This window comes from Dreissena polymorpha, chromosome 13 (assembly GCF_020536995.1).
Source record: "Dreissena polymorpha isolate Duluth1 chromosome 13, UMN_Dpol_1.0, whole genome shotgun sequence".
Classification (NCBI taxonomy): domain Eukaryota; kingdom Metazoa; phylum Mollusca; class Bivalvia; order Myida; family Dreissenidae; genus Dreissena; species Dreissena polymorpha.
Window position 1 is genome coordinate 36,467,183 of NC_068367.1, and position 21,397 is coordinate 36,488,579.

Below are 21,397 nucleotides of genomic sequence, written 5' to 3' on the forward strand. Positions count from 1 at the left end.
TTTAAGATTATTTCTTTTCAGTAAAACTAATGAAACAAAAACGTTATCATTTCTGATTATTCAAAGATACTATCTTTCATTTATGTATTTATTAACGTTGTGATTGTAAACAATATTGCATCTTCTATGCGATCATTTTTGTGCCAAAGTACGTCAAACTGTTTAAAACTCAAACTGTGCCTGCTCACATATTGTTTAATACTCAACCATTCTGGACCTATCAAGCTTGCAAAGGACATTTCTCGCATACGATGGATATGCTCTTCTTTCAAGATAGATGCAAACACTTCCTATTGTTATGTAACGTTTATTAACATAAATTTAATACTAATAGCTTTCGATATACTTATGCAGAGGTTTCAATTAGACCAAATAATGAAGAACGATAACTCGCTTCTTGTATGAAGCTTTCGTAAAATAAACCCTTAATTCATGTCCCCGGTTACTTTTTTGAAATAATCTTCCGTTCCAAAAACTGATTACTAAAGAGTAATATTGCATCATTATTGCATTATTATAACAAGTCTTCAGTCTAATGTTTGTGTTATTGTTTTTTTTAAACTTTTTATTCAATAACTGTAACCACTCTATTCAAGTTTACTGCATTTGCTGACCATTTATTCCTCATGGAATTCATGGTCGCTAGCTATGTAAATGGGAGGCCCATACGTCTTCTTCTGTTAATTTTAAAACTAATGAAAACAACTTGTTATCCTTGTTACTTTGTGTTTTTAGTTAGTGCAGTGTCTTTCTTTGTACTGGACTGCTGGGGGTATATAAGCCTGTGATGTTGCATCAAATTGGCGTTTTCTCAAGAACACTAAAGGTAACTCCTATCTACGTTAGCGAGGACAAGTAAGTGCCGGTGAAAACATTTCTTTTATTTATTGATAGTTAGTATAAGTATGTTAGATTGTCATTAACAAAACGCTTTAAGATATCAATGCGTAATATGAATGTGTGAAAAGAGAACTGATTTTTAATAAAATATTTACATTATATATATATTTCAATCCTGACACTAATGTCATATTCAAAACATGCCACTTGAGGACATACATTATAGAACCTGATGTAGTATAATTTATATCTACACCTGATGTAGTATAATTTATATCTACGTACAAACAAGTGCAGTATGAATAAACCGGTACGTGTACGTTTATATATTGAATATTTTCTATTTGTCGTATAGTCTGTAAATACAACATGTATAAGCATATACAAGTGCGCAGGATGAGATGTGTATTATGTTTAAACTGTATAATTATGATAGGAAAATTGTAAATATACATTGGCAATACACGACATCCCACCCAACTGTTTCATGCGGTGGAAAGGGATAATTAAGTGATTACGGAAACATTAACATCAATTAAATCATTGTTGTCAACTAAATTATTTACAAACGGTAATGTTAAACCTTTATTTTTAAAAGCATGATATGTTTTATGTTTTCATGTGATATGTTTTCAAAATATTTTGATAACTCTTACAGAAATGCGTATATGACCTAGATTGAAGTAAATTTGTTGAAGTGTTAAACTTAAATTTTCAGCAAAAAGGTCATACATGATGATCACCAATAGACCGCATTATTTATCATGCTTTTCTCGAGTGATTGGTCGATTTAACATCAGAATCGGGTTCCTTTGAACCGGATTTTCATCGGAGACGCTTTCAAACCCTGCAATAACGCACGCACTTTTATGAATTCGTTAGCAAATACAAACAATGTCTGACAAACGTATTTACGAAGAGGTTTTTTTTCATTCGCTTTACATTTCTTTGAACTTCAATATTGCATTTGTTTTTCCCTGAAACCAATGCCGACTTTCATAATATAAATCAAACATTGAGCGATTTCTTGTCCAAAAATAAACGCATGCCAGTTTCATTGTCATACAGAGACTAAAGGCGAAGACGCACGGGGTTTACGTTAGAAGTCAACACACAGCTATAGTATTGCATGAAAAAAAAACATTTATAGTGATTATATATAGTAAACTACCTTGTTGAACCCAGCACACGTTCATTATTTGTTGTATCGACACGTTCAAGCACTTTAAGTGATGGCTTATAATGGCATGGAAGTATTACATACTATTTCGAACATAGGACAGAAATTATGGTTTGCATTTTTTAACAAGAGTTGGTGTAGAAAATTCGTCGATATGTCGCGTATACCATTAAGCAAATGGAAACGTTTTGTGAAAGACAATCCGAAATATTATTAAAAGCATAACAAACAAACTTTTTGTATTTATTTTTATTTAAAGAGTGCAAACAAGTACAAATACAATATGAATTCAATCAGACATGAAACAAAAAGCAACATGCAATGCATCCAACAATAATATATTACATTATTTGAAAAAGTTGTTAAGTTTTCATATTTTCAGTATTTTCGGTAATACAATTTTACTGGGTATGTGTACCAGGTAACTACCAATTAACTTTAAATAACGCAAGTAGATTGATAATCATCGTCACGTGGTAAACCCAGGAATGCAAATTGTGCATGCGTGGAAAATTGTATATATATACATATGAAAAACAGCTGATGTTTAATATGTATATATAATACAAAAAATACATCTTCCAGTATGTATAGATAAAACAGAATAATGTAACTTTGGAACATTGTAATAACAGATGAAAAATGCATAGAGAAATAATATGTGCATGTAATTAAACTCTATGAAACATAGGCCCTACTTTAAATTTTATTTGAGTAACGATACGCTATAAATAGTATTTGTTAAAAGTTATACAGAGCTACAACATTAAGCAAATTTATAATATAAGTTTGTGAGACAATGCTTAATATCATTAAACAATTTCCATTCACGGTCAAAGGATTCTTAAGTATTTGTTGAAATTGATATTTTTCTCATGTTCTCATATTCATAATAATTGTCCTGTCATGCTTAGAATGCATTACCTTTTTGATTGTATGGTATAAGAACTATATTTGTTCTTGCCAAGCCATACAACATTTGTGTGAAAATTTACGTTAAGAACTGAAATATTTGCAAAATCCTGTATAACACTATAGCAGTAAGTATTTCATTTCAATGGTTGTTCGGTTACCGTCTAATAAAATTGTAGTATCGTCCGCAAACTGAGACAATTTTTGTTCAATACCATTAATATTACACCTTTTATATTCGTGTTGTCTCTCAATACAAGCGACACAATTTCAGCGAAGAGGATGAAATAATAACATTCGAGTGGGTCTCCTAGTTTGCACACCCTTCTATTACTGGAAAAAATTCAGATAAGTGGCACTGAAAAACAGCTGATGTTTAATATTTATATAACATCTTAAACCAACTTGTTATGTCAGGACTGCAATTAAAAAAGGAAAGTGTATTTTGTACAAAAAACCACGACAAGTAATCGAACGCTTTTTCAAAGTCTACTTGGAGCAGTAGACCCAATGTTGCAGGTTGCTATTAATTATGCGAACCACGGAAAAGTGCGCAGTAGTGCCAACTATTGCTTAATACTACAAGGCTTAATAGTAACAATACAAACCATTGCATTGGGCATAATATCACAACACCTTGTTTATTGAACAAAAACACGAACAATTGCATATTACACGCCAATACGAGCAATAAGCTTTGTTGATGACAACACGAACGGTTGTCTAATACATAAACACACAAACCATTGTCGATAGCCTGGTAGTACTGGCAATTACATACATGTAGTTGCATGAAAACATTAACAACTACATATTGCATACAAATGTGCGCCATTAGCATTGCACTACGCCTATAGCACGAAGCCGCAATTCATTTTATATTGCATGGTCGCGAATCATGGTATATTCAGTGTGACAACACTAAGTATTGCCTGTTGCATGACAAAACGAACAATTGCCTATTGCATGAACATACAAACCGGTGAATATTACACGCATATTCCCTATTGCATGACACAGTTGGTGAACGAATATTGCATGACACAGTTAATAAACGAATATTGCATGAAACCACAGATCATTGTATATTCCATGATGACAGCAATAATAATTACCTGCTGTATAACAACACGAACGAAGGGTTATTGAAATACCGACAAACATATTTACTAACAGACCGACCAAGCGACAGACATATGCAAACCACTATACCTGGCTTCCTCGAAGAGATTCATTACGAAGATAATGTAGAATAGTCAATAGCGAGTTCTAAAAAAGAATTTGTCAAAAAAGTAGCGAAGAGTTCATCACGACGCTGCATGCCGTAATATGTAGCATGAGCATTTACCGGGTACATAATCTCTAAATTAAAAAGGTTCACTACTTTTGTTTTTTTCAACGTATATTAATAAAAAGCACTCATGCACAACATCATATCTTAAAGCGAATTTATGCGATTATGTCAAATATGTATTAATTTATATAAAATGTGTAGTTTTTTTATTAAATATAATTTTTATATAAATTAAAATAAAAGTTAAAAAGAACATGTGTCGAAAACCACAGGTGGTTAGCGTGTGGCTATGATATTAATTAGTGAAAACATCATTTTGAATGATAAATAATCATATTATAACGAAAAATTAACTTTTCTGAAAAAAAAAATTCACTATCAAATATATATATAACAAGGTATGCAACTCAAAATCACCCCAAAACGGGGTGCATCGCTTTGAACAGCCATATCTTCATCAATTGTGCAGCGATTTTTACGATCTCGGTCTTATTCAACGCAGAAATGAATTTCCTTTCTGGAAATGTATATGTCTTGCAATATTTTTACAAATGCTGGGTCAACTTTTAAGAAATAACACGATACACAACACGCATGACCCAGTTGACAGTGATCATGCTGTCTTTAAGACTGAAATCTTCACGGAGTAAAGGGCAACTTCCCTACAAAGTTCATGCAGTTCGATACCATAATTCAATAAAACGTATGAAAAAACATTATTACCGTTCTTGTCGTTACATTCTGCATCAAGACTAACTGTCCAGCGCCGTTTGAAACCTTTGTTTACATACATTTCAACTAACTGACATTTTAAACATACGAGTGATTTCATTGGTCCAATGCGGAGGTGTGTCTTTACAACTGGAGATTTCATTCATAAAGAATACATGATCACTGTCAACTGGGTCATGCGTGTTGTGTATCGTGTTATTTCTTAAAAGTTGACCCAGCATTTGTAAAAATATTGCAAGACATATACATTTCCAGAAAGGAAATTCATTTCTGCGTTGAATAAGACCGAGATCGTAAAAATCGCTGCACAATTGATGAAGATATGGCTGTTCAAAGCGATGCACCCCGTTTTGGGGTGATTTTGAGTTGCATACCTTGTTATATATATATTTGATAGTGAATTTTTTTTTTCAGAAAAGTTAATTTTTCGTTATAATATGATTATTTATCATTCAAAATGATGTTTTCACTAATTAATATCATAGCCACACGCTAACCACCTGTGTCGAAAACTGCGAAATAAGCCAGATATTTAATTCTGAAATTGAAAAAGGCTGTACAATCGAATTCGCCAGCAAGTAAATCATGCATGTACGATGTGAATCTAAATTTAATTTAACAGCTCATTTTAAATTATTCATTCGACACACGAACACTGACTAAAAACACGAATGCTTCGGTTATTGCAGGAAATTATGAACGAAATATCTTTGTCACAATCGGCAAGTGGCGCTAATTTGTCTTTGCTGCATTTTATGAAATTCGCCTTTAATGTATAATTTTTCCTGCCTATTTTGTGTTATTGTAACATATTTTATCAATATATAACAATTTAACACATATACAAAATCGTATAATCTCGCTTTAATAGACACAACCTGCACGTCCCAATTGTGCACGCTGAAAAGTGTATCCGAACGCGTGCGAACGAAAAACTTTATGTCTACGGACGTTCATAGTTTTTCCAGTATACCAGAGGCGTATCCAGAAAATGTTCAGAGGGGGGGGGGGGGGGGGGGGGCTGACCTAGGGAGGGTGCGGGAGGGGTGTCCCCTCCTGTCGTTGAATTTCTTTTTTAATGGCACCTTGAAATGACGCAATTTTTAGCATTTTGCATGATAAAAGTGCAAGTAAAACAAACAAAAACTTTAGTTCAGACATCAAGTGTGACAGACAAACAGACACACAGGGGTAAATCAAATGTCTCGCACACCACTAAAGTGGTGTGAGTCATAATCTTTATCCAGAAATGTTAACAGTGTTAGATGGGTGGACCTCTTAATTAACCATGTTGTCGAATGGGGGAGGGGGAGGGTGCGTGAGGGGTGTCCCCTCCTGTCGTCGAATTTTTTTTTTAATGGCACCTTGAAATGACGCAATTTTATGCTATCTAATCAGCATTTTGCATGATAAAAGTGCATGTAAAACAAACAAGAACTTTAGTTCAGACATCAAGTGTGACAGACAAACAGACACACAGGGGTAAATCAAATGTCTCTCACACCACTAAAGTGGTGGGAGACATAATCTTTATCCAGAAATTGTTAACAGTGTTAGATGGGTGGACCTCCTAATTAACCATGTTGGATATCCTACTAAGTCACCCTCTTGTATGGGTAGATATTTATCAAACTTGGTTGTAATCATATTATGTATTATCTTGTTGAGTCTTGTGGTTCAAAAACTGTCAAATAAGGCAAGGTCATTTATAAACCTTTTTTACAAATTATAAAAATAACATTTTAACAACACTCTTTATTTCAAGTTCTATCAATGCGGATGGTCGAATGATGATAGAGCGGTAGACTTTTGCTCCATGGCTCCAGGGGTCAGTGTTTCGAGTCCCATTGAGGTTTAATTTTTTTAAAGTCTTTAATTGTATTTTTGTTTTTTTATTGGAGATTTTTAGACCCAATGTTAACATTTATCAATATAACGCATTTAATGGCAAACTTCAATACATGCCAAAATCTGTGAAAAGGCCCCTTTAAATTCATCAAAGAAACTTACCGAAAAATTAATGAGCCATTTGTAAACGTTTACCTATAGCTAATCAAATAGAGTAGCTTATCACTTACAGTCAGTGAAGCGTGCAGTTAAGCTTGCGAAGGTTAGATCGTCTGTACACATGCCTGGGGGCTGATCACACAAATTGACAGCTGTTTATTGCTTAATTAGGGGCATATGACAGGAAATACACAAGTGGATTGAAACTAAAAGGGGCTTATTTAAAAAACAAAAATCGTATCTTCCCAGCCAGCTGGGGGAGCTTTAGCCCCCTAGCCCCCCACCTAAATACGCCTCTGTATACCCCTTTTGCGTTGTCACGGCGGGTGTGTGCTGAATTCATTTGTTTCCAACATGAGAATGACGGTTACATAACGTATGTGAGGGCATGGGTCGACAACTATACTGGAAGATATAATAAAAAAGTCTTATACCGAGTCATCAAATTACACTTGTTAAGTACATGTGATAATATATTTCAAACCTAATATCCAACCACTCGCTTTTTGTTACTGTGAACCATGATTGTGTTACAATAAACGCATTTAAACATTTAATGGAAAAAATGTGTGAGCAATTGCATCCTGTTATGAATACATTTCTTGCTTCGTTTAGAAATCTTCAAAGATTTCAGTGAACAAAAATCAAAGGACATGAGTGTTCATAGAAAAGGGGAGCTGTTGGTTGGGTTGGTAAACGAAATGAATAAACAAGAACTCACAAAGAAAACTTCCGACAATCATTTCAGATCTCGGAAAAAACACAGAAAGTATCAATCGTGATACATCAGGTATCTCCGGAATCCTCCGCAAGATTCATGCTGATCCAGAGTGAAAAAGTATGTGATGTTTAACCCAGATCACATGGTTAAAAAAGGTTTCACACATGATGTACCGTTGGCCTCCTTAGCATATGCCTGCCTTCAAAGTCAACCTAACGTCATTCAAGATAGCAATGACTGCCGTTACATTAACCAAAGACCTATAGATAACACAGATTGGAAACTTCGCGCCTTATCGGGCTATCTCTCGGCGGGGTCACGTGGTCGAGAAACTGATAAGAACACTTGGGATCAGCAGACGATTTATTCCACGAATCAATCGGAGTAGTCCGGAGATAGCCGGTGTATCACGATTGCGATAAGATAGCGACGCGTCTGTAGCAACGGCTACGATTATCGAGAAAAGTTATGCGAAAATGTTACGGCGCTGTAGAAAGGCGGCTGTAACTTGGTAAATAATGATCCGATTTTCATAAAATTAAGTTTCATAGAAACATGAGTAATTATGTTTTTATAAAATCTCGATTTTATTTACCTACAATAAGAATTCATAATGCCGCGATCATTGAAGCAATAGCGCTAAGAACTTCCAAATCGCGGCGAGAATGCTGTTGAATAGTTTATTTGAAAGGCTTTTGCTGATAAAATATTCTTGTATAATTTGGTATTTCAGACAGTTAAAACCTTATAAAATATTATTATTTTAAAAAGGATAGATATATGTGGACACATAGATCTAGGTCTCTGATTAAAACAACATTACAGTATAATAAATGCTATGATCGTTCGATCCAAAAACGGTTTTAGTTCGACTTATTTCAATATTGATTGTGTAGATTTTTTTCAATTGTTTAATTCTCTTTTTATTGAGATTTAATTCATGAGTTATAGGTTATTAATGTTTTGTTTGTAATCCAGTTTTTTTCTTTTGGTAATTAAATTAAGCTTTCAGTATCGTGGGCTAGGATTTCGCGAAAAGAAAAAAACAAAAACATTTCACGCGCGTGTTAATCGTCGGATCAATTAGCGAACTGAAGATGCTTTGTGTGTTTTTTCTTTACTCTTGAGAATTAATTAAAGGATGGGATTCTTACTTCAATTATCAGTTTGCGTTGTTGATTGATTTTAATTGTGTGATCAGTGGCCGCGGCCGGCGAATTCATTCTTTATATGTCATTGTGATGTCCAATTAAGGTAAGTCTTTGTTGTGAATGTGTTAGATTTTAATATACTTGTTTATAATAGTACGTTATAAACACAATGAAATGCTGTATAAAACTGTTTAAAAAAGGCTATTCTCGATTGTGTATCTTATAAGTTGGACATACTAGTACATATTTTGGATTTTACATTTTTAAATTCTGTATCATTTGTGCAATCATGTCGCGTAACAGAGACCCTGATTTTTTCGCTTAGAGTGATAGTGATTTAGACCTTGATGAGCTTTTTGAAGGGGACTATACTGACAATGACTCTGTTTGTACTGATAAACATAGTGTTAGTGTTGATAAGAAAGATATATATGTGTGTCCAATTTGTTCACGAGAATACAAGACTATATATATTTCTTACTGTAAGAGGTTTTGCAATTACAAAACTAATAAATAAGAAAACTGAGAAAAGTGCAAAAAATGAAAAGAAAACATCCGCCAGCCTGAGAGATGCTTTAAAGTCACTGAATACCGGTAATTTGAAATAAACTGGGACTATAGGTCTGTACCATAGTTTAACATCAGGACTATCAGTATGGGAATATTGAAACTAATAACGTGTGCTCTGCTATTGCTTACGCTTTTAACAATGACAATTTGTGGTTTTTATAGTCATCTCACAGCTTTTGTGTTTTAATAGTAAGCTCACAGCTATCTGTTAAAATATGTTTGTATATTAACTTGCATGTGTAACATTGACAGGAAAACTGGTAATACTAATAAAATAAGATATTAAATGAGAATTTAAACCCATACATTGTACTTTCATCTAGTTCTTTTATTCATACCAAGATAAACATATTACCCAGAATAAAAATCTTATTTCTTCAATTTGAGGTGAATAATGACAAAGTTTTCCACAATGAACCAAAGCACGTTTGACATCATGTGTGTATAATATGGTAAAAGAGCTTAAAATTGTACCATCTTTGTACAAGGCCAAAATCCTTTAAAATGAACATTATCCTCCAGTTTAATTAATTCATACCAAGATTAACATATCACCAAGCATAAAAATCTGACTTAATCTATTTGGGATGAAAAATGAAAAAGTTTATCAAAAAGAACAATAACACGTTTGACAGCTATCTTGTACAACAGAAGAAAAGAGCTTAAAATTGTACCAACATTGTATAAGGCCAAATCCTTTAAATTGAATATTTTCTTGTAGTTTGTTTAAATCTATACTTAGATTAACATATTGCCTAGCATAAAAATCTTACTTCAACGATATGGGATGAGAAATGGAAAAGTTTTCACAAAGAAACAAACCACTTTGGCGACAGGTGTGAAAAATTAGGCTCTAGGAGAAGTGCCCCCCCCCCCCACGGAGAACTGCCCCCCAAAGATTTTTCACTGGGCGGAGAACTGCCCCCTCACTGTTTTTGTATAGGGCGGAGAACTGCCCCCCCTGCTGATTAATAAGGGGCGGAGAACTGCCCCCCTTTCAGAATTGATGACCCGGAGAAGTGCCCCCTAATTAAAGAAATAGCGGTGATATATAAAGCGAGTATTATAATGACAATAACGCCAGTAACTTTCTTGCTATTATGTATGGAAATTGAGTGAAATTTCAAAAGTAATATAAAGTTGTACAAGTAATAAAAGTTATAAAACGGCATAAAATACCTACCTCGGCATGGACGTCGTCACGTCGCCAACTTTATAATCACGTGATTTTCGTCAATGTGAACAAAGAAAAACAAATAACTTTTTGCTAATAAAAAGTTTTCGCGGCTGAATTATTTGATATTTTCCCCGTAATAAAAACAAACAATTAGCATGCAATTTAATCCATCCTTATGCCAGCTGAAAACAATAATTTATTTGTTTGTTTTCGCCAATTACGGATTTGGACGGTTCAATATAATAAACCCGTATGCGGCTTTATTCAAAGCTAACAAGTTCTTAACAATTAAGGTCGGTCCGGTCTACCAATTAAAAGATTAAAAGATCGCGGTACTTATCGTTAACGGTAACAAGTGCTCTGCCTGCCTTATTAGCTGCTAATTAAAGCAACTGTTACCGATTTTGTTTGTTTGGCATGTCGACATGATCTGCTCAAAATGCAAACTGCGGACGACTCGACGGTCTGGCGATGCTACCGACGGATAAGGTGCTAGAAGACATGAATTAACTAAACATCATAAATAAATTGCTTATAAATTCAACTTCACTTCACTTTTTTCTTCAAGTCAGCTAAATTATTGCCTTTGCCTTGCCTATTAATTTACTTTTTTATATGTCAATTAACTTTTTTTCCATGGGTCAATACTATCTTTATAATGTAAATTAATTCCGATGTAACTTTTCCTCCATAAGTACCGAGTTGCACGTCTATATTTAGTTGCAACACATTGCCAGTATTAACACGCACGCGTTTCCTGTGTGGATCTCGACTATGTTTCGCGCTCTTATTAAAACACGACTTTTACAAGGCATTCATGTATAGTGCGTGGTGCAGATGCGTACCAAGGGCCTTAAACAGTATTATCACATGCCTCTAGACAATTTGTGTTATTCAGTTCGATAAATGGTAATATACTTGTACTGAAATTAAATTGTTACCGGATAAAATGTGTACGGCGATAACGTAAAATTACCCGTAAGTATTGTTTTCACTACGTAACTAATAACTAATATGACACCGGGGGGGCAGTTCTCCGCCCCTACAGATTTGATGGGGGGGCAGATATCCGCCTACTAAATTCTGACAGGGGGGCAGTTCTCCGCCCCTACCGATTTGATGGGGGGCACCTCTCCGCCACCTTTAAAATAAGGGGGCAGTTCTCCGGGGGGCAGTTCTCCTGGGGGGCACTTCTCCGGATACAGAAAAATTATTGAATGAAATAACAGTATAAAATTGTACAAAATGTACAAAGGCAAAATCCTTTAAAATGACTTATTTTCGTCTACTTTTTATTAATCATACCTAGAATTACATATCACCAAGCATAACAATCTGACTTAATCGATTTGGGATGAAAAATGAAAAAGTTTATCAATAAGAACAAAAACACGTTTGACAGCAATATTGTACAACAGAAGAAAAGAGCTTAAAATTGTACCAACATTGTATAAGGCCAAATCCTTTAAATTGAATATTTTCTTGTAGTTTGTTTAAATCTATACTTAGATTAACATCTTGCCTAGCATAAAAATCTTACTTCAAATATATGGGATGAGAAATAAAATAGAAAAGTGTTTCAACAAAATACAAACCACTTGATTGAATGAAATAACAGTATAAATAGTACAAATTGTACAAAGGCAAAATCCTTTAAAATACCTCATTTTCGTCTACTTTTTATAAATCATACATAGATTAACATCTCACCTAGCATCAAAATCTTACGTTATCAATATGTGATGCTTAATGAAGAAGTTTATAGAAAAATGCTTCGGGCCTTTCAATTTTTCAAAAATTATCGAAAATGAACGAATCCAGTGTTCTCTTTCAAATTCCGATAAATTAATAATTAATTAGAATAATAACTACCAAAACCTAAAGAATTATCAAGACAGAAAATAAATACTTATTTCTAATCACACAAAATATATTCAATATGTCTTTTTTCGGAGACCGACTTTGCTCACTACGTAAAGTTCGTAACGTTGCGCTTTCAGGCATTCATTGCTCTGCAAACTGACAACCGAGCGCTAAAAACACTAATTAACACATTAATATTGTTAATAACAATATCAAAATAATATAAACTAACCAGATCATGCTCAGAATACCCTACGACAAATATTAACGACTAATTACGAAGAATAATTGTTTGCTTTATAAGAAAATGGCCGACAGCAGCTGGAACAGGGAATAATCTACAGGTACACCGGCATCTCCAAAATCAATGTCACGTGACCCGCGTCCGCCGATAGATATTATCGCATATCGCTATGGCGGAGACGAGAGATTCCAATCTGTGTTATCTATAGGTCTTTGCATTAACTTGAATTCAAGCAGTACCATTATCAAAGATTTCACCCGATGATTCATTTTTAAAAACTTTACGTGACCTAATTAAGTAGTTTTGAACGTGTCATAAAAAAGTAAAATACACGCATTATGAATAAGATAATTCGATCGCAAAAGAAACATTTAGAGTTCTAAGTTTTCTTAAGTTTTTTTTTTTAAATTTGAAGTGGTGTCCTGATTTGACTCCACTTGACCCAGATTTTGAATAAGCTTAAAATTGTCATATTAATAAAACCTGACCATGTTTCTTCAAGATTTACTCATAAATGTAGCTTTTGTGGTGGTAACATGTTTTTCTATGATAGAGCTGTTGACCTGATTACCTGATGACCCAACACACGACCTTGTTCTATAAAACGTCAAGACTATTCTGACAAAGTTTTATCAAGATTATGTTATACATAAGGCTTTTAGAGTTGAAACATGTTTATTTTTAATTCGACATGGTGATCTAGTTGTTGATCCTTCTAAACCAAGATTTGAACTTTGCCTATATATTGTCAAGATATACATTGTGATCAAGTTTCATTGAGTCGTAAATGTTATTACAAAGTTTTCAAAAAAATTGACTTGGTATGCCAAAAGTTTTTCAAAAAAATAACTTGATATGCCAAAAGTAAAAAAAACAAACAAAAGCTGTCACCATAGGATGACTTATGCCCCCTATAAACGCTTGGTAGAAGTTATGAGTTTTTTTCGAAACCTAAACGCGGACCCTTAGTTCAAGGTCAAGGTCACAGGGGTCAAAATTTGTGTGCGTATGGAAAGGCCTTGTCCATATACACATGCATGCCAAATATGAAATTTCTATCTGAAGCAACATAGAAGTTATGAGCATTTTTAGAAATCTAAACGCAAAGTGTGATGGACAGACGGGCGGACAGTCCGATCACTATATGCCCTCCTTCGGGGGCATAAAAATGTCTTTGAATATCAAAATAAATCAGAAAGCCACATAAACTAGAGAGCGGACACCATGCTAACTCCTTGAAATGCACTAAGTGACCCCTTGACCTAGTTTTTGACCTGGCATGACCAATATTCGAACTTGACCTAGATATTGTCTAGATACAACTCCTGACCAAGTTTGGTAAAGATCAGATGAAAACTACTTCAATTAGAGAGCAGACACCATGCTAAATCCTTGAAATGCACTAAGTGACCCCGGGACCTAGTTTTTGATCCGGCATGACCCATATTTTAATTTGACCTAGATATTGTCTTGATACAACTTCTGACCAAGTTTGGTAAAGAGCATATGAAAACTACTTCAATTAGAGAGCGGACACCATGCTAAATCCTTGAAATGCACTAAGTGACTCCGGGACCTAGTTTTTGACCCGGCATGACCCATATTCGAACTAACCTAGATATTGTCTAGATACAACTTCTGACCAAGTTTGGTAAAGATCGGAGGAAAACTATTTGTATTAGAGAGCGGACAGCGCGAAAACTATATACCCCCTTTTCTTGGAAAGGGGGCATAAAAATTGACTAAGAATGCCAAACGTTGAAAAACAAGAGCACTGCATCACGGGTGCCACGCTCGGCTGCGAATGCTTGTCAGAATTTTTTTTTTTTTTATAGAGGTCACAGTGACCTTGACCTTTGACCTAGTGACCCAAAATGGGTGTGGCGTGTAGAACTCATCAAGGTGCATCTACATATGAAGTTTCAAAGTTGTAGGTGGAAGCACTTTGATTTTAGAGCCAATGTAAAGGTTTTAGGACGACGGTGGACAGCAGATGACGAGAGGCTATGACAATACCTCGGGTTTGTTCAGAAAACAGCCTCGCTAAAAATGACTTGGTGTCCCGTTTCTTGATCCCTTTTGGCCCAGATGATCTTAACGTTTTCTGAGAACTTTTCCCAGATTCCATGTGTACCTAGATATTTCTTAGATAAAAATTGTAAAGACTAAGCCAAAAATATGTCCCAATAAGTTATATCAAGCTTAACCTAGGATATAACTTGGTAACCTATTTTTTTAACACCATCGACCCAGATTTGAACTCAGCCCTACTTAATTGTTTATCTTGATTAAGAGTGGGCAAACAGAAAAAATAATCATTTTTGATACTTATAATTTTATTTTCAGAAAACTGAATTTTCATTAAGCCGCTTTACTACAACAATTAACAAAAATTACATGCAAATTTATCAATAGCAGCATTTAACTTATCTACATGTCACTCCAAATGTAGAGCAAAAATAGAACTACCATAAAGCATAATACACAACAAATCAGTAACATGTATTAACAAGTAGTATCATAAGTATTAGTATAAGTATCTTACAGATAATCTTAAAGAATTTCAAAATGCAAAGGAAGTAGAGGTTGCATTAAATGTACACACATACATCTAAACCACTTAACTTTATAATATACAATCATTTCTCTGCATACTAAGGCTAATTGTAAATGGTACACTTATATTAATTTCGCTAATAATTCTTTCAGAAAAATTTAATGACACAGAATGCTTGTTTTCCATAATTATACAATTAAAATCAAGACATCAATCACAGCAAGTTAGACAGATTTAAAAAGCTTCCTGAAATTTTCAGTTGTATTACATAATAAATACAATATATATAGGATTATGCAAAACATATCTGGAAAAATGAATACAAAAGCAATGTAATTACTCATCAACTAAGCTGAACTTAATTAGGTCCCCCAAATGCTCTAGCTGAATAAGGCCAAATTGTCATTTGTTTCAACTATCATTGTCAACACAATCATGGTTGATAGCTCCGCTTATTTCATTATTAAAATCCCTAATTTAATCAGAATATGAAATGACAAAAAAATCTCTTCACAATCCAAATCTAGAAATGTTTTTGAATGATGTTTTGTTAATTGAGCAAATATGAAGGAATTAAGCAAACATTATTGCAACATTTAAAGTTAACTTAGTGAATATGATCAAATAAGCAAAAATGATAAACAGCTAAACCAGCATTACCAAATAAAGTTTAGGGTCTGCATAAAAAAATGGAAACAAACAACTTCTGTACGCCTTATGCCTGGATCTGAAGCGTGTTTTAATAAAGATTGCGCAATAAATGTCCATTACAAAATATTTTGAGAAGAAGCATAAATCTTGTGCACAAACATTTATTATATATCGAGTTCCAATAAACTTGAAAAATCAGTAACCAAACTTAAAGAGAGTGACAAAAAAGCAGGAACTGGTATTTCAAAATTAAGTGTTTGAATGGACTATGTATTCCTCTTTATGAACTTAGTCAAAACATTAGATAGCAAATGCCAAACATGTGATTCACACGGCTAACATTGAAATCAATTTATTGTAGGGCTACTCAATTCTTACAATACATTATTATATCTGTTTGCATACATGTGTGTTAACAAGTTACTACACAAATAAAGCTCACATTTTCCACATACAAATAATTCTTCTTTATGACTGTTCCATAATTTGTAGTACTGCAGGTCTTAGACGTTTTCATCATGTTTAGCAAATGTGGAATGAACATTATTTGATATAGAGAGTGGGAAAAGTTTAAAGGCGCTTATTAGCATTGTTCCATTGTTCCAAAATAAGATGATAAAATTACAGAATAGTATATACCTTATTAAAGATATTTTGTCCGAATGAAAGAAAAGCTACCAAAATTCTGCATCCAGTTTTTTTTTCAAGAAAAGAAATAATGACATACACATTAATTGATTGAAAAAAGGTCTTTGACTTAATGAAAGTTTTATTGATAAAAAACGACTAGAATTTACACATCTGATTATAAGTACCAGTAAAACTGAAATTCATCACAAATGGTCGACAATACTATAATACATCAAAGCCAGAAATTGACATAAAAAATTCTAGCCCAAACATTAAAACATTTAGCCAAAGCAGTTAAATTTATGTAAAGATAAACCTTAACAACAAAAAGCAAGTAGGTACCTGAGAAACAAATTATTGCAGCAAAAAATAAATTTTCATGTATTGGTACAATAATATTATATTATTTAAATACAAGAACATACTATCCAAAAATCAAAAACTTTCACAAACTTAATTTTACAGAATGCTCTTAAAGATACAGGGCATATAAAGACTACAATGACAGAAGCCCCTAGAACTAAAAGACACTATCACATTACATGTACCTTCATGATGCTGTTTAAGGGTGCATAAAGAACCGTTTCATAATCAATCAAATGCACATTTTTCGTGGAAATGTTTGGTAGACTGTGTGTGCGTAATTCAGGGTTTATTTAAAGGTCATCGTTGAGTCTTCAAGACTACATTATGTGCAGACCTACGCATTTGGTAAAAGACAACAAATAAACTAAAATATTTATTCCTTGCATCAAAGGTCAATCATCACTTTCTTGCAACTTAAAATAGAAGTTTTGAAGAATGCATTGGCTTAAACAAGCATCCGCTCCTTAATTTATCAAAAAAATTTAAGAATGCATTTGCTTAAACAATTACTCAACCCCATTTTGTAAACTTAATGAAAGTAGCTATGCCTGTAGTAACATGTTTGTTAATTTGTCACACATTAAATGATGAAGTAAACATCCAGTTGTGCAAATGATTTATTAATTATTTTTTTTAATAATTTTGCAAGTTCATTAATTACCTCCCTTTAAAGCTTATTACTTCCCTTGAACACAAACAATCTTAGCACCTTTCATGCAGATGTCTAGCATATTTCACAATTACAAGCAAGTCGTTGTACATAAAATGCAAAGTTCTTTAAAATAATATTATATTGGCACACAAAGTGTACGCTTTTTAAAAACACACGGTTTTGAATTGTAAAGTTTTGAATACTGCCAAAAGAATAACTATTTCATAATACTGGATTATTCGGGAATTATGTGAGGTTATTACTGCAATTTGGTATGACCATATTGAGCGATGTCTATTTATTACTCGTTAAATAATGTAGAGTTATTGCAGTGATGTCTCCTTGTTACTCAGTGAAAAATGTTGCTCCCCATATGAGTGGTTTCAATATACTCGTCATAAAAAAGAATTGTTGTTACTCATAAGAGGGATGCTGCTTTATAAGGCATAAAGCCAAAGGCTATGCTGCATCTTTACTATTACAAGATATGCTGAGTTATTACTTATACAAGTGGTGTCAAGATTTGTTTTTGGAACGAAAGACAAAATGAAAGATGTTTGCTATCAAAGAAAGCACCTTAATTTGACAAGACAATGGCACAATTTATTGCAAAACTGAAATGCTGTTTAAAAAAAATCTACACCTACATAGCAAATCAGTAATTTCAACCCCAAAAACGATCAGGAAAGTATTCTGAAACTTTTAAAAAAGCAAAACAGCTAAATGCATGTAAGCAACATGTCCAGTCCATTTTTAATAATGCTTCTCATTATTTTACAAGCTGCGCCATTAACATGTTTGACTACATTAAACTTAAAAACTTGTAGTAATTATTTTAAAATTGTATGATGAATGACGAAGTTAAACAAGGGACAAAATTGTCACAAAACCAGGTTTTCATTGTGAAAAAAAAATCTGATAAAGGGAGAAAACTCAAACTGAACTTTTGAAATGAACAAACAAAATTAACCCCCTTTGTAAGTTTGTTTTTTAAAAAAATCTATATTTAGTCATGGCGACCTTGACATTGGAGATATTGACGTGATTCTTTCGTGCGACACACCGTCCCATGATGGTGAACAAATGTGCCAAATGATTTTAAAATCTCACAATGAATGACATAGTTATGGCCAGGACAAGCTCATTTATGGCCATTTTTGACCTTTGAACTCAAAGTGTGACCTTGACCTTGGAGATATCGACGTAATTATTTCGCGCGACACACCGTCCAATGATGGTGAACAAATGTGCCAAATGATATTAAAATCTGACAATGAACGACATAGTTATGGCCCGGACAAGCTTGTTCCGCCCGCCCGCCAGCCAGCCCGCCCGCATTCGCCAATCTAATAACCAGTTTTTTCCTTCGGAAAACCTGGTTAAATATGCACAACCCTTTTTTTAACACAATACTTAAAACACTTTTAGGAATTATTTTAAAATTGTATGATGAATGATGGAGTCACAATATGGACAAACATTTAAACGGACAAATTTAAACTTTGACCTTTAAGTGGGACCTTGAACTATGAGGTAGGGAGATTGATATTACATGTGACACATAGTTGTCTCATGGTGGACGTTTGTCATATGTAATTTTAACTCTTTCAGTGCGGGAACCGAATTTTGAAGGCCTGTGCAAACAGTTTGGATCCAGATGAGACGTGGCGTCTCATCAGGATCCAAACTGTTTGCTATTCTGATAATATTCTTTGAAAAAAATTGAAGAAAATGCTTTAAGAAATTCAGCAGACGACATTTTAGCAGACAACAAATTTCCCAGCATGCAAAGGGTTAAAACTGCATGCTGAATGATGCAGTTACAGTCCTGACAAGATGCTTTATGGCCAAATTATACCTCCACCTTTGACAAAATTAAGAAAAGCTAAATTGACATTCGACCTCTAAGTGTGACATTGACTTCTGATATATCAATATTGGTGTTACAAGCAACTGGCCGCCTTCTTATGGTGGTCATTCGTGTCAAGTTAATTAAATTTATGCATGCATGTATTATAATGAATTATCATTATGATTTGAAATATGTGTCACTGAAAAAAACTATATGTTCAGTTCTGTTCTATCAAAATTACATGATGAATGGCAAGACAACATAAAATAGTGCTCTAATGGCCGCATCCGACCTTTGACCTCTTAGTGCAACCTTGACTTTTAAAAGTAGGGAGACTGGTGTCAAACTCAAATTTTATCTTCTTGTGTTTTTCATTTGTGGTAAGTTATTTCAAAATTGCATGATGAGTGACCAATTAACAGCCTGACAACCTATTTTATGGCTCTATTCGACCTTTGACTTTGAAGTCTAGTCTTGACCTTTGAGGAAATGTGACAGGCGTTACATGTGTCTGGCCTTTCCATATGGTGGTCATTGTGTGACAGTTATGTTAAAATTGCCAGATAAATGATAAAGCAACATTCTGAATAGTTTTATGGCCAAATTAGATGTTTGACCCCATAGTGTGACCTTCACCTTTGTGGTAGGGTGATGGGTGTTTTACATGACAATTCATTTTATGATGTTGGGCATTTGTGATGCGTTGTTTTAAAATTGCATAATGAAAGACAGAATCAGCAAATGATTTCCACAAGCTGGCTCAACAATAGTTTAAAAAATACCAGTAAGTGCTTACGATATTCTTGAACTTAAAGTGATGGTACATAAAAGCATCAAATGTATGCACAGGTCATAGATAAACTTTAAAAGTATGTATGTAATTCTTGCACATACTTCAAAAACATAAAAGTCAGAATAGCAATTGGAAGAGAGACAAAGGAATAGACATTTTACTGATTGACATTAGATTCTAACTGAATGCAATGTTGAGTTGTGCATACATGCTTTGGTTACTCACAAAATGACTTGTATATATTGAAGTCTCAGTCTACATGCTTGCCATTGGCTGGTTAAGATAGTTGTGGATTTATTCGGTATAATTACATTAAGATTAAGTTTTTGTACCAATATGCCAAAATCAATAGATATGAAGACCAGTTTTTCATGTATTCTTATTGCAGGACTTTTTTTTGTTAGTTTTAAAGCTGCTATTTGGTCTCAATGGCAATTTTTTTCCAAATCAAAACCTGGAATTTCCAAAAGTTCGTGTTTTTCTATCCAGAAGTTTTAACATAAGAAATCTGTCATTTCAACCAATTATATCCTGTCAATCAAATTATATGTAGCAAATTAAAACGTTCATAATTTTATCTTAAATGAATGTTGTATGGTGAATAATTTCTTAAATCAATATTCTGGATTTTTGTGAAATAAAATGTTTCTGAATTATTCTTTAAACGTATACCATATATGGTGCATTAAAACAATCAGAGAAGGTTATATGAATACAAAAGTTTCAATATTTGTTATCATCTTGTTGATATATCATTGACAGGCAAATATAATAGTATGAGAAAACATAATTGAACTAACAAAATTAACCACGGGAAAACATAATGAAACAGATGACATGATGAAGACAAACTAATACTTGCTTGTAATCTTTACACATATTGAACATCTTCTGAAATACTAAATGACACTTTCATATTTCTGAAAGTACAGGTTTCAAAATAAATACACTGTTTAAATTCAAAGACTTAATTCTGCATAGAAGCTAAAAACAAATAACATTAGACTAGCTTTAACATGACAAATAATGAGGCAATGTATTGCATTCATACAACAAAAACATCCATAACAAAAATAAAAATATATCTGATGTGTTTGGCGACAGCTTTTTTGACTCCACAATTTGATTAATGTTCTCTTTGCACAAGAATCGATACAAACAACCAAAACAAAGGTAAAAATAAATTTGATAAAACAACATTACAT

At 33.5% G+C, this 21,397-nt stretch overlaps 1 long non-coding RNA gene across 1 annotated transcript in view; it reads left to right on the forward strand.

Annotated features, from left to right (window-relative positions):
- Window positions 1-21,397, forward strand: part of LOC127854892 (uncharacterized) — an 88,503-nt gene that overhangs the window by 66,366 nt on the left and 740 nt on the right. The window lies entirely within an intron of this gene.